Source organism: Salvelinus sp. IW2-2015, unplaced genomic scaffold (assembly GCF_002910315.2).
Source record: "Salvelinus sp. IW2-2015 unplaced genomic scaffold, ASM291031v2 Un_scaffold6020, whole genome shotgun sequence".
Taxonomy (NCBI): domain Eukaryota; kingdom Metazoa; phylum Chordata; class Actinopteri; order Salmoniformes; family Salmonidae; genus Salvelinus; species Salvelinus sp. IW2-2015.
This window is the reverse complement of record NW_019947285.1, coordinates 3,788-17,536: the sequence shown is the minus strand read 5'-3', so window position 1 is coordinate 17,536 and position 13,749 is coordinate 3,788. Positions and strand designations below refer to the sequence as shown.

Here is a 13,749-nt window from a genome sequence, read left to right as displayed (position 1 = left end):
TACAATGTATTAAAATATACCAGATCACTGGTATTATTCCCCCATGGCTCTACTATAGAACCAGTACTATACAACAGCCAGCTAGCTACATGTTTAAATATACCAGATCACTGTGTATTAGTTCACCATGGCTCTTACTATAGAACCAGTACTATACAACCAGCCAGACTAGCTACATGTTTAAATATACCAGATCACTGTGTTATTAGTTCACCATGGCTCTACTATAGAACCAGTACTATACAACAGCCAGACGCTACATGTTTAAATATACAGATCACCAGACTAGAGCTACATGTTTAAATATACCAGATCACTGTGTATTAGTTCACCATGGCTCTACTATAGAACCAGTACTAATACAACCAGCCAGACTAGCTACATGTTTAAATATACCAGATCACTGGGTATTAGTTCACCATGGCTCTACTATAGAACCAGTACTATACAACCAGCCAGACTAGCTACATGTTTAAATATACCAGATCACTGGTATTAGTTCACCATGGCTCTACTATAGAACCAGTACTATACAACCAGCCAGACTAGCTACATGTTTAAATATACCAGATCACTGTGTATTCGTTCAATGGCTCTACTAAGAACCAGTACTATACAACCAGCCGAACTAGCTACATGTTTAAATATACCAGATCACTGTGTATTAGTTCACCATGGTCTACTATAGAACCAGTACTATACAACCAGCCGACTAGCTACATGTTTAAATATACCAGATCACTGGTATTAGTTCACCATTTTGGTACTATACAACCAGCCAGACTAGCTACATGTTTAAATATACCAGATCACTGGGTATTAGTTCCACATGGCTCTACTATAGAACAGTACTATACAACAGCCAGACTCGCCTTACATGTTTAAATATACCAGATCACTGTGTATTAGTTCACCATGGTCTACTATTAGAACCAGTACTATACACAGCCCAGACTAGCTACATGTTAAATATACCAGATCCACGCCAGCCAGACTAGCTACTGTTTAAATATACCAGATCACTGGTATTAGTTCACCATGGCGCTAACTATAGAACAGTTACTATCAACCAGCCAGACTAGCTACATGTTTAAATATACCAGATCACTGTGTATTACGTTCACCATGGCTCTACTATAGAACCAGTACTATACAACCAGCCAACTAGCTACATGTTTAAATATACCAGATCACTGTGTTTAGTTCACCATGGTACTATACAACCAGCCAGACTCGCTACAATGTTTAAATATACCAGATCACTGGGTATTAGTTCACCATGGCTCTACTAGTAGAACCAGTACTATACAACCAGCCAGACTAGCTACATGTTTAAATATACCAGATCACTAGTAATTAGTTCACCATGGTACTATACAACACAGCCAGACTAGCTACATGTTTTAAATATACGCAGATCACTGGTATTAGTTCACCATGGCTCTACTATAGAACCAGTACTATACAACAGCCAGACTAGCTACATGTTTAAATATACCAGATCACTGGTTTAGTTCACCATGGCTCTACTATAGAAAGAGTACTATACAACCAGCCAGACTAGCTACATGTTTAAAATATAACGCAGATCACTGGTATTAGTTTACCATTGGCCTACTCATAAGACCCCGTCTTACAACCAGCCAGACTAGCTACCATTGTTTTAAATATACAGATTACTGGGTATTAGTTCCACCAGGCTCTATATAGAAACCAGTACTATACAACCGTAGCAGGTGGTGCGGTCATGATCAAAACATTAATCGGGGCACACTGCCTGCTCCAGGAAATCTACAGCACCCGTGGTCAACATGAAGGACAAGAAGATCAACCAGGACTAGCCGTTCTATAGTAGAGCCATGGTGAACTAATACCCAGTGATCTGGTATATTTAAACATGTAGCTAGCCTGGCTCAGCCACGTGCATGAATGTTGTTAGTAATGTTGTTGCATCATAGATACACTGTGACAGAGAGTATACGTCCCAAATGCCACCCTATTCCCTATATAGTGCACTACTTTTGACCACAACCATATAGTAGTGCACTACATAGGGAATATGGTGCTATTTCTGGGACACCCAGAGTCTAGAGGGGAGATGAGCAGAGCGTGGCTCCCAGTTCGACCTCCCCGGTGTTCTTGAGGCAACGGGACAGAAAATGAAATGTCTTCTGCCTCAGCTGAATGCAACATATCCTCCCTCCCAGTCCCTGTCATCTGCCCATCTGGACACAGCTAAACAATGAGACCAGAGCCAGTACATCCATTTTGTGCTAGTGTTGTGTTAGGATATCATGCATGAAGAGAAGCTGAGAAGCCTCATTCAGGGACTCTCAGGCTGGATTTCAATGAGCAGGTTTGTTTGTTATAGCTAGCTAAATGACCTGCTGTTGTTATGGGGATTTAAATGAGCTGGTGTTTTGGTTATAGTTAGCTAAATGACCTGCTGTTGTTATGGGGATTTAAATGAGCTGGTGTTTTGGTTATAGTTAGCTAAATGACCTGCTGTTATTATGGGGATTTCAATGAGCTTGTGTTTTGGTTATAGTTAGCTAAATGACCTGCTGTTATTATGGGGATTTCAATGAGCTGGTGTGTTTGTTATAGTTAGCTAAATGACCTGCTGTTATTATGGGGATTTAAATGAGCTGGTGTGTTGGTTATAGTTAGCTAAATGACCTGCTGTTATTATGGGGATTTCAATGAGCAGGTTTGTTTGTTATAGCTAGCTAAATGACCTGCTGTTATTATGGGGATTTCAATGAGCAGGTTTGTTTGTTATAGCTAGCTAAATGACCTGCTGTTGTAATGGGGATTTACATGAGCAGGTTTGTTTGTTATAGCTAGCTAAATGACCTGCTGTTGTTATGGGGAGTTAAATCCAAGCTCATGGCCATATTATCTTACTTGTGAAATTATGACATTGCCTTTTTCTTTTTATAAGTAAACTGAAATTCTAATTTTCCTTGTTGAAAAGCAATGAGAAAACATGAGAATTTTTTTTTAATTTTTTTTTTTAGTTTACTTCTTGACTCCAACACAGATATAGGCCAAGGATGTTGGCTTGTTGTGACTGGAAACTGGTATATGGTGATTGGAAGGTTGACCCTTATTAAGGCTATGTGACCATAGAGGTCAGGGAAAAGAACCAGCTGGCGTAATGAAATACTGTGGCGTGGATCAACACTCACTAGCAGGACTGTTATAGGGGGAGCGGTGTGGCGTGGAGACGTGGATCAACACTCACTAGCAGGACTATTATAGGGGGAGCGGTGTGGCGACGTGGATCAACACTCACTAGCAGGACTATTATAGGGGGAGCGGTGTGGCGCAGACTATTTATAGGGGGAGCGGGTGTGGCGTGGAGATGTGGATCAACACTCACTAGCAGGACTATATAGGGGAGGGGCGGTGTGGTGTGGCGTGAGACGTGGATCAACACTCACTAGCAGGAATATTATAGGGGGAGCCGGTGTGGCGTGGAGATGTGGATCAACACTCACTAGCAGGACTATTATCGGGGGAGCGGTGTGGCGTGGAGACGTGGATCAACACTCACTACCAGGACTATATTAGGGGAGCGGTGTGGGGCGTGGAGACGTGGATCAACACTCACTAGCAGGACTATTATAGGGGGAGCGGTGTGCGTGGAGACGTGGATCAACACTCACTAGCAGGACTATTATAGGAGGGAGGGAGCCGGTATTTTGTGGCGTGGAGACGTGGATCAACACTCACTAGCAGGACTATTATAGGGGGAGCGGTGTGGCGTGGAGACGTGGATCAACACTCACTACCAGGACTATTATCGGGGGAGCGGTTGGCTCAGTGATGAAGAAAATAGACAAGCATGTTTCTACCATTGTTTATTTGAATAATACTAACAAGTATAATGGGTTAACGGGGTGCCTAAGCAGTTATTTTACTGTCAATAGTGTTTTGGTCATTTGTGGGCTATGGAGAAGGACTGAGATTCAGGTGAAAGTTTCATCTACAGTGGCAATTAACTGTGTTAAGGTGTGGCCAGGTTTCAACCACACTGTGGCTTTATCTCTCTGTGAGAGGCTGGTTAGGATTCCCAAATTAGCCCAATCACGTACGAGAAAATCATTGACCTTTTGGTAATACTAATAATAGCTAATTTTAATCTGTAGTTCCTGGGATATCTCGCTAAATCTGGTGCAGTGGCATGTTGTACATGGCCCTTGACAGATAAACAAACAGGGAGGGCCAATAGTGTTCTCTCTCTCTAACTGTGTGTGGATGAACTATACTCAGTCAATATTAACCTTCTCTCAGACTTACTAAACATTCAGACCTCCTCTGTTTGCTCTCCCTTGTCAACATATTTTTCTAATTTCTCTCTCTCTCTCTTTCTCTCGTGTGTTGTAATTGGTTCACAGCCTACTCCAATGCAGTTAAAGAGGGCTCTGTCCCTGTCTGTCTTACTGAGAAACAGGATTCCCAGGACCATTGATCAGGTCCTCACGTGTAATTGGGTCTTTCCACTCAGCAGTTGACCCTCTTCTCCTCAGCTGGAGTCATTCCAAGACAACTGTATCAGCCGTTAAAAGGGTTTTGGTGACGAGCTAATATTACCTTTTTGACAGGTTGTTCTTGCAAAGCAGAATATGTTCTCGCCTGTATAAATAGTTAAAAAAATATATAAAAAAATGTCTTGTATATATTTTCTTTGTCTTGTATATCATTTGAAAATGACAGTTTCCTGTCTACTTCCTGGTAATAATTGTAAGGTACCCACATGGATAGATAGAGATATCTTTATATATGTTTTGGTGTCAGTGAGTGCACAGGCAGCGCCATCGAGGCCGTCTCCATTTTGAAGCAGTCCATTTTCTTCTTCTTCTACTTCTCTGATTTAGCAAACAAACTGAAAGTGTGCCCACCTAGTGTTTGCTCATGAATATAATTCATTCGCTGATCCCTCCTGATGACCCGGATGGAATCATGTGATCCTTCCTTAATCCATAGGAAGTCCCACCCAGACTTCTTTAATATTGTGGAAGCCCGCAATGGCCAGCCAACACGGGTTTTATCCATCTAGAGTCCTCTAACAAAGCTTGGTTGTTATTTTGACAGAGGCACTGAACAGCACTGTACTGTGGTTCCATAGAACTTCCTTCACAGCTTGTGTGCTTGTTACCTTGTTACCTTAAGCATGTTAGTTTGCCAGGGACATACTGCATCATGATAACATAAAGACCAGTGATCTGGTCACACTATACCAGGGACATACTGTATCATAACATAAAGACCAGTGATCTGGTCACACTGTACCAGGGACATACTCTATCATAACATAAAGACCAGGGATCTGGTCACACTTACCAGGGACATACTGTATCATGAGACATAAAGACCAGTGATCTGGTCACACTGTACCAGGGACATACTGTATCATAACAAAAAGACCAGGGATCTGGTCACACTGTACCAGGGACATACTGCATCATAACATAAAGACCAGTGATCTGGTCACACTGTACCAGGGACATACTGTATCATAACATAAAGACCAGGGATCTGGTCACACTGTACCAGGGACATACTGTATCATGATAACATAAAGACTAGTGATCTGGTCACACTGTACCAGGGACATACTGTATCATAACATAAAGACCAGGGATCTGGTCACACGTACCAGGGACATACTGCATCATAACATAAAGACCAGGGATCTGGTCACACTGTACCAGGGACATACTGTATCATGATAACATAAAGACTAGTGATCTGGTCACACTGTACCAGGGACATACTGTATCATAACATAAAGAACAGGGATCTGGTCACACTGTACCAGGGACATACTGCATCATAACATAAAGACCAGGGATCTGGTCACACTGTACCAGGGACATACTGTATCATGATGACATAAAGACCAGTGATCTGGTCACACTGTACCAGGGACATACTGTATCATGATAACTAAAGACTAGTGATCTGGTCACACTGTACCAGGGACATACTGTATCATAACATAAAGAACAGGGATCTGGTCACACTGTACCAGGGACATACTGCATCATAACATAAAGACCAGGGATCTGGTCACACTGTACCAGGGAACTACTGTATCATGATACATAAAGACCAGTGATCTGGTCACACTGTACCAGGGACAACTGTATCATAACATAAAGACCAGGGATCTGGTCACACTGTACCAGGGACATACTGTATCATGATACATAAAGACTAGTGATCTGGTCACACTGTACCAGGGACATACTGTATCATAACATAAAGACCAGGGATCTGGTCACACTGTACCAGGGACATACTGCATCATGATAACATAAAGACCAGGGATCTGGTCACACTGTACCAGGGACATACTGATCATGATAACATAAAGACCAGGGATCTGGTCACACTGTACCAGGGACATACTGTATCATGATAACATAAAGACCAGGATCTGGTCACACTGTACCAGGGACATACTGCATCATAACATAAAGACCAGTGATCTGGTCACACTGTACCAGGGACATACTGCATCATGATAACATAAAGACCAGGATCTGGTCACACTACCAGGGACAACTGTATCATGATAACATAAAGACTAGTGATCTGGTCACACTTACCAGGGACATACTGTATCATGATACATAAAGACCAGGGATCTGGTCACACTGTACCAGGGACATACTGCATCATAACATAAAGACCAGTGATCTGGTCACACTGTACCAGGGACATACTGCATTCATGATAACATAAAGACCAGGATCTGGTCACACTACAGGGACATACTGTATCATGATAACATAAAGACTAGTGATCTGGTCACACTGTACCAGGGACATACTGTATCATAACATAAAAACCAGGGATCTGGTCACTCTGTACCAGGGACATACTGCATCATGATAACATAAAGACCAGGATCTGGTCACACTGTACCAGGGACATACTGCACATAACATAAAGACCAGGGATCTGGTCCAGTGAATTGCAGCCAGGCAAGGTTTTATTTGGCTAGTTTAGTGTTTAATCATGAGGCCTGCAGCGAAGAGTCAAGACGCATTAAGGTGCCATAAATCTCTGCTTAGTCACGATGATGCACAACAGGAGAATCACGTTGGCTTGTTGGTTAACAGGTCTCAAGAGCCTGAGGAACAAAAAATAATCACCTGATAAAACAACAACAGTTAGCAGTGAGAATTGTCTTGTAATATGTTCACTATCACTGTGACTGTGACATTTCCTCTAGTTTGAAAGCCCAAATAGTGAGACTTTCATGTCAGTCAGGGCCCACTTCCTTATTCCAATTCCTTCAGTGTTTTTAGAAGAGGCAGTGCTGGACAAACGCCATGGCAACACTGGAGACTCATGTGCTTGTTTCTCTTCAGTGTCTCTGTAGTGAGAAGCCAGTGAGGTTGTTGAGAGAGAGGCTTAGCCCAGAGAGCTGTTGTAGCTCCGACCCCCACAGAGTGGAAATGACCTCTGACCTGCAGTCAGCAGGGGTCAAGGCCTTATTGTGAGCCACACTCTTCCCACAGTTCACCATGAGTAGATCATTGTTTTAGCAGTTTAATCCTATCCAAACAGCCCAGTTTGAAAACCCTTCACCCAGGGTGCGTTCCAAAATTACACCCTATTCCTATGTAGTGCATTACTTATTACCAGGGCCCATAGGGCTCTCAGAAGTAGTGCACTATATAGGAAATAGGGTGCCATTTTGGACGCAGGCTTAGTGGATGAAGTCCAAGAGTAAGTGGACTTGGAGAGGGTAGCTAAGAGGGAGAGAGGGAAGAAATAACTCAAAAGACTAAACCTGGCCTTGCCAAGACACGGTCACTGCTCAGCTAGTGTCTGGAGCACATAGAGTAGCCTGACACACACACTGTCAAGTAAGTGTGTGTGTGTGAGCGAGAGAGCCCTTACCTAGCCTCTGTCTGGCTAATCTTGTCTGTCTGCAGCCGCTGACATTCACAACTGCTTCTGGAACTGAGATGTGAATAATGAATTGCACCGTATCAAAGCCTCTTTCTACTGTGGCGCGGCGGCTCTGTTGAGGTGATCGTACAACATTGAGGTATTGAGCTATCCTGCCCTGTATGGGTAATACACTTGCTGTTTCCCTTTTGTTGGCCTGGTCAGAAAGACATTTCTACCACACGTTTAACTCCTTGTTATTCAGACCACTATCACCCTACAGGCAAGCAGACTCTGGTCTATTCATCTCTGGGATGTATTAGACTGTGTACCACTTCTCACCAGCCCTGGAGTGGTCGATAGGGACGTGTTTCCACAAGCCTGGTGGGCCAGTAGAACAGCCTCGTAGTCCCAGGTCAGGCAGCTTAAACAGAGCAGCATTGATCAGGGCCTGGGGCGTTTCATTAAACAGGCCTGGTGTTTAGATGCAGAGCAGCATTGATCAGGGCCTGGGGCGTTTCATTAAACAGGCCTGGTGTTTAGATGCAGAGCAGCATTGATCAGGGCCTGGGCCGTTTCATTAAACAGGCCTGGTGTTTAGATGCAGAGCAGCAATGATCAGGGCCTGGGGCGTTTCATTAAACCTCGACCTCACCTGACTCTGGAAACGAGCTGCTGGAGGACTGTTGACAAGGAGAGGACAAACACACACTCACACACACATTCTCTATCACCCAGTAACTCCAGGTATACCTCAGGGTAATTGGCACACTTCAAGGCAGCTGTGGAAGCTGCATTCTGGTCACTCCTCCCCCTGAAGACATGCTTGATGCTAAGCCTCTTTCATATGTTCACATCTTCCAGCGTGCGCTGGTTTGTAATGATGCATGCTTGTCTGTTGGAGTCATAAAGACACATTATGTACGAGGACATGGTGATTTACAGTGTTCTACCTCAGACATGATGTACTAGGACATGGTGATTTACTATGTTCTACCTCAGACATGATGTACGAGGACATGGTGATTTACTGTGTTCTACCTCAGACATGATGTACTAGGACATGGTGATTTACTGTGTTCTACCTCAGACATGATGTACGAGGACATGGTGATTTACTGTGTTTCTACCTCAGACATGATGTACGAGGACATGGTGATTTACTGTGTTCTACTCAGACATTGATGTACTAGGACATGGTGATTTACTGTGTTCTACCTCAGACATGATGTACGAGGACATGGTGATTTACTGTGTCTACCTCAGACATTTGTCTAGGACTGGTGATTTAGTGTTTCTACCTCAGACATGATGTACTAGGACATGGTGATTTACTGTGTTCTACTCAGACATTATGTACAGGACATGGTGATTTACTGTGTTCTACCTCAGACATGATGTACTAGGACATGGTGATTTACTGTGTTCTACCTCAGACATGATGTATAGGACATGGTGATTTACTGTGTTCTACTCAGACATGATGTACTAGGACATGGTGATTTACTGTGTTCTACCTCAGACATGATGTACTAGGACATGGTGATTTACTGTGTTCTACCTCAGACATGATGTAACGAGGACATGGTGATTTACTGTGTTCTACCTCAGACATGATGTACTAGGACATGGTGATTTACTGTGTTCTACCTCAGACATGATGTACGAGGACATGGTGATTTACTGTGTTCTACCTCAGACATGATGTACGAGGACATGGTGATTTACTGTGTTCTACCTCAGACATGATGTACTGGACATGGTGATTTACTGTGTTCTACTCAGACATGATGTACTAGGACATGGTGATTTACTGTGTTCTACTCAGACATGATGTACTAGGAATGGTGATTTACTGTGTTCTACCTCAGACATGATGTACTAGGACATGGTGATTTACTGTGTTCTACCTCAGACATGATGTACTAGGACATGGTGATTTACTGTGTTCTCACTCAGACATGATGTACTAGGACATGGTGATTTACTGTGTTCTACCTCAGACATGATGTACTAGGACATGGTGATTTACTGTGTTCCTCAGACATGTGTCTGGACATGGTGATTTACTGTGTTCTACCTCAGACTGATGTCTAGGACATGGTGATTTACTGTGTTCTACCTCAGACATGATGTACTAGGACATGGTGATTTACTGTGTTCTACCTCAGACATGATGTACTAGGACATGGTGATTTACTGTGTTCTACCTCAGACATGATGTACTAGGACATGGTGATTTACTGTGTTCTACTCAGACATGATGTACTAGGACATGGTGATTTACTTGTTCTACCTCAGACATGATGTACTAGGACATGGTGATTTACTGTGTTCTACCTCAGACATGATGTACTAGGACATGGTGATTTACTGTGTTCTACCTCAATATTATTAGACATTTACCAGTACATTTACCAAACTTAATGTCATGTACCTTTTAATACAAGATAAGAACGCAGACATAAACATTACATTAAATCAAATTTTATTGGTCACATTAGCCGATGTTATTGCAGCTGTAGCGAAATGCTTGTGTTTCTAGCTCCAATAGCGCAGTAATATCTAACAATAACACAAACCTAAAAGTAAAAGAATGGAATTAAGGAATATATAAATATTAGGACGAGCAATGTCGGAGCGGCGTAGACTAAAATACAGTAGAATAGAATACAGTATATACATATGAGATGAGTAAAGCAAAGATGTGTAACATTTGAACAACATACCGGTCCGTCTAAAATCCTTGTGTTTATTTTCTAAAGTCAGACTGTCTCTGTGTGTTTCAAGGACGGTGGTCTCCTCATCAACAACCCACAGCGTTGGCCATCCATGAGTGTAAGCTGCTTGGGCCAACACCCCAGTGCAGTGTGTGGTCTCCCTGGGTACGGGTCGCTATGAGACCGGCAACAAGAACAACACCACTCCACCAGTCTCAAAGCCAAGATCACCAACGTCATCAGCAGTGCCACCGACACAGAGGGTGGGTCACCAGAGGACCATGGAGTGTGTGTGGTGTAGTTGGTGTGTGTGGAGTTGGTGTGTGTGTGTGTAGTTGGTGTGTGTTGTGTGTGTGTGTGTGTGTGTGTGTGGTGTGTGTGTTGTGTGTGTGTGTGTGTGTGTGTAGTTGGTGTGTGTGCCACTGTCCACATCTGTCATTTGACAGGGTGAACCACATTAGGTTATTTATAACATCAGATTAAAGGCAGTCAGCCAGCCAGCCAGCCAGCCAGCCAGCAGTCAGAGACATGTGCTTCACTAAAACAGACACTGCATGTAGTCTCTTGTAGGTGGTTGGATGTCAATTGTTTTCTGTGAATCTCATTAAGTGACCATTCGCTGCATGTAGTCCTGCTAGGTGGTGGAGACCAATCATCTCCCAGTACTCCCCTCTCTGATTCCTCCTCATTCATCATCTCCCCAGTCTTCCACCTCTCTGATTCTTCTCATTCATCATCTCCCCAGTACTCCACCTCTCTGATTCCTCTCATTCATCATCTCCCCAGTACTCCACCTCTCTGATTCCTCTCATTCATCATCTCCCCAGTACTCCACCTCTCTCGATTCCTCTCATTCATCATCTCCCCAGATACTCCACCTCTCTGATTCCTCTCATTCATCATCTCCCCAGTAACTTCCACCTCTCTGATTCTCTCATTCATCATCTCCCCAGTACTCCACTTCTCTCTGATTGCCTTATTCATCATCTCCCCAGTACTCCCCTCTCTCTGATTCCTCTCATTCATCATCTCCCCAGTAACTCCTCCTCTCTATTACTTTGCCACTCATTCATCATCATCTCCCATACTATCCCACCTCTCTCGATTCCTACTCATTCATCATCTCCCAGTACTCACCCTCTCTGATTCCTCTCATTCCATCATCTCCCCAGTACTCCACGCCACCTCTCTCTGATATCCTCTCATTCATCATCTCCCAGTACTCTCTACCTCCTCTGAATTCCTCATTCATCATCTTCGCCAGTACTCCACCTCTCTTGATTCCTCTCTCATTCCATCATCTCCCCAGTACTAGAACACACCTCTTCTGATGTCCTCTCATTCATCCATCTTCCGCGTACTCCACCTCTCTCTGATCTCCATCTCATTCATCAATCTCCCCAGTACTCCACTCTCTCTGATTCCTCTCATTCATTCATCTCCCCGTACTCCACCTCTCTCTGATTCTATCTATTCATCATCTCCCCAGTACTCCATTCCTCTCTCTCTTCAGATTTCCCTCTCAATTCATCAATCTCCCAGTACTCCACTCTCTCTGATTCCTCTCATTCATCCATCTCCCCAGTACTCCACCTCTCTGATTCCTCTCATTCATCATCTCCCCAGTACTCACCTCTCTGGATTCCTCTCATTCATCATCTCCCCGTACTCACCTCTCCTCTGATTCTCTCATTCATCATCTCCCCAGTATAGTACCACCTCTCTCTGATTCTTTTCTGCATTCATCATCTCCCACAGTACTCCACCTCTCTCTGATTCCTCTCATTCATCATCTCCTACTACTCCAACCTCTCTCCTCGCCATTCTTCTCATTCATCATTCCCAGTACTCCACTCTCCCTGATTCTTCTCATTCACTCATCTCCCCAGGATACTCCACCTCTCTTCTGATTCCTCCTCATTCATCATCTCCCCACTACTCCACCTCTCTCTGATTCTTCTCATTCATCATCTCCCCAGTACTCCACCTCTCTCTGATTCCTCTCATTCATCATCTTCCCAGTACTCCACCTCTCTGATTCCTCTCATTCATCATCTCCCCAGTACTCCACCTCTCTCAGATTCCTCTCATTCATCATCTCCCCAGTACTCCACCTCTCTGATTCCTCTCATTCATCATCTCCCCAGTACTCCACCTCCTCTCTGATTCCTACCTGTGTAGATGGTCAGTGTGAGTGATGTTTAGTCACAGTGTGTGCGGGTGACGGCACTATGAACAACTTGATGGATCTCTATAAAGTAGGAAGTCATAATAAACCAGTCACATACGGACTAACTTTGTCTCCCTCATCAGAAGTCCACGTCATGCTCTCTCCTTCTCCCAGGCAGCTGCTTCCTCTAAACTAGCTACACTAACAACATGATAGCTATCAAGATATAAAATGATTTAACTGTACTCCAGCAACATGACCAAACCTCTCTCACCTCTACTCTCCCCGTCAGAGGTCCACATCATGCTGGACGCCCTCCTTCCACCCAACACCTACTTCCGTTTCAACCCCTACATGAGCGAGGACATCCCATTGGACGAGAGCCGCCCGGAGAGGCTGACCTTCCTGCAGGAGGAAGGAACTCGCTACCTGGAGAGGAACGAAGCCAAGCTGAACAAGGCAGCGTCGGTACTGGCTCTGGAGAAGAGCGCCATCCAGAGGCTGGCTGAATGGTGCAAACTGAAGGCRGACATGTACGAGGGCTTGCCCTTCATCTCCAAACTGTAGGGGACGTCTAGAGGTGAAAGGTCAGACAGSCTGAGAGACACTAATTTAGACTGATTATGAAGATAATATAGGAGCTGTAAAGGTCTGACATGTACGAGGGCCCTTCATCTCCAAACTATAGGAAGAGACCTGCAGAGGTTAAAGTTCAAAAGGCACTGCAGGTGGTAGCTGCTGAGAAACTAATTTAGACTTGAAAATAAACATGTGCTTTGATATGACTCCATCAGTGGAGGCTGGTGGGAGGAGCTATAGGAGGAAAGACTCATTGTAATGGTTGGAATGGAATAAATGGAACCGAGTTAAACGTGGCTTCCATATGTTTGATACCGTTCCATTTTGTCATTCCAGCCATTACAATGAGCCTGTCCTCCTATAGCT

The 13,749-nt window shown here is 43.9% G+C and overlaps 1 pseudogene; it reads left to right on the top strand.

Annotated features, from left to right (window-relative positions):
* Nucleotides 1–13,743, top strand: part of LOC112078651 (calcium-independent phospholipase A2-gamma-like) — a 31,726-nt pseudogene extending 17,983 nt beyond the window's left edge.
* The last annotated feature ends 6 nt before the right edge of the window (nucleotides 13,744–13,749 follow it).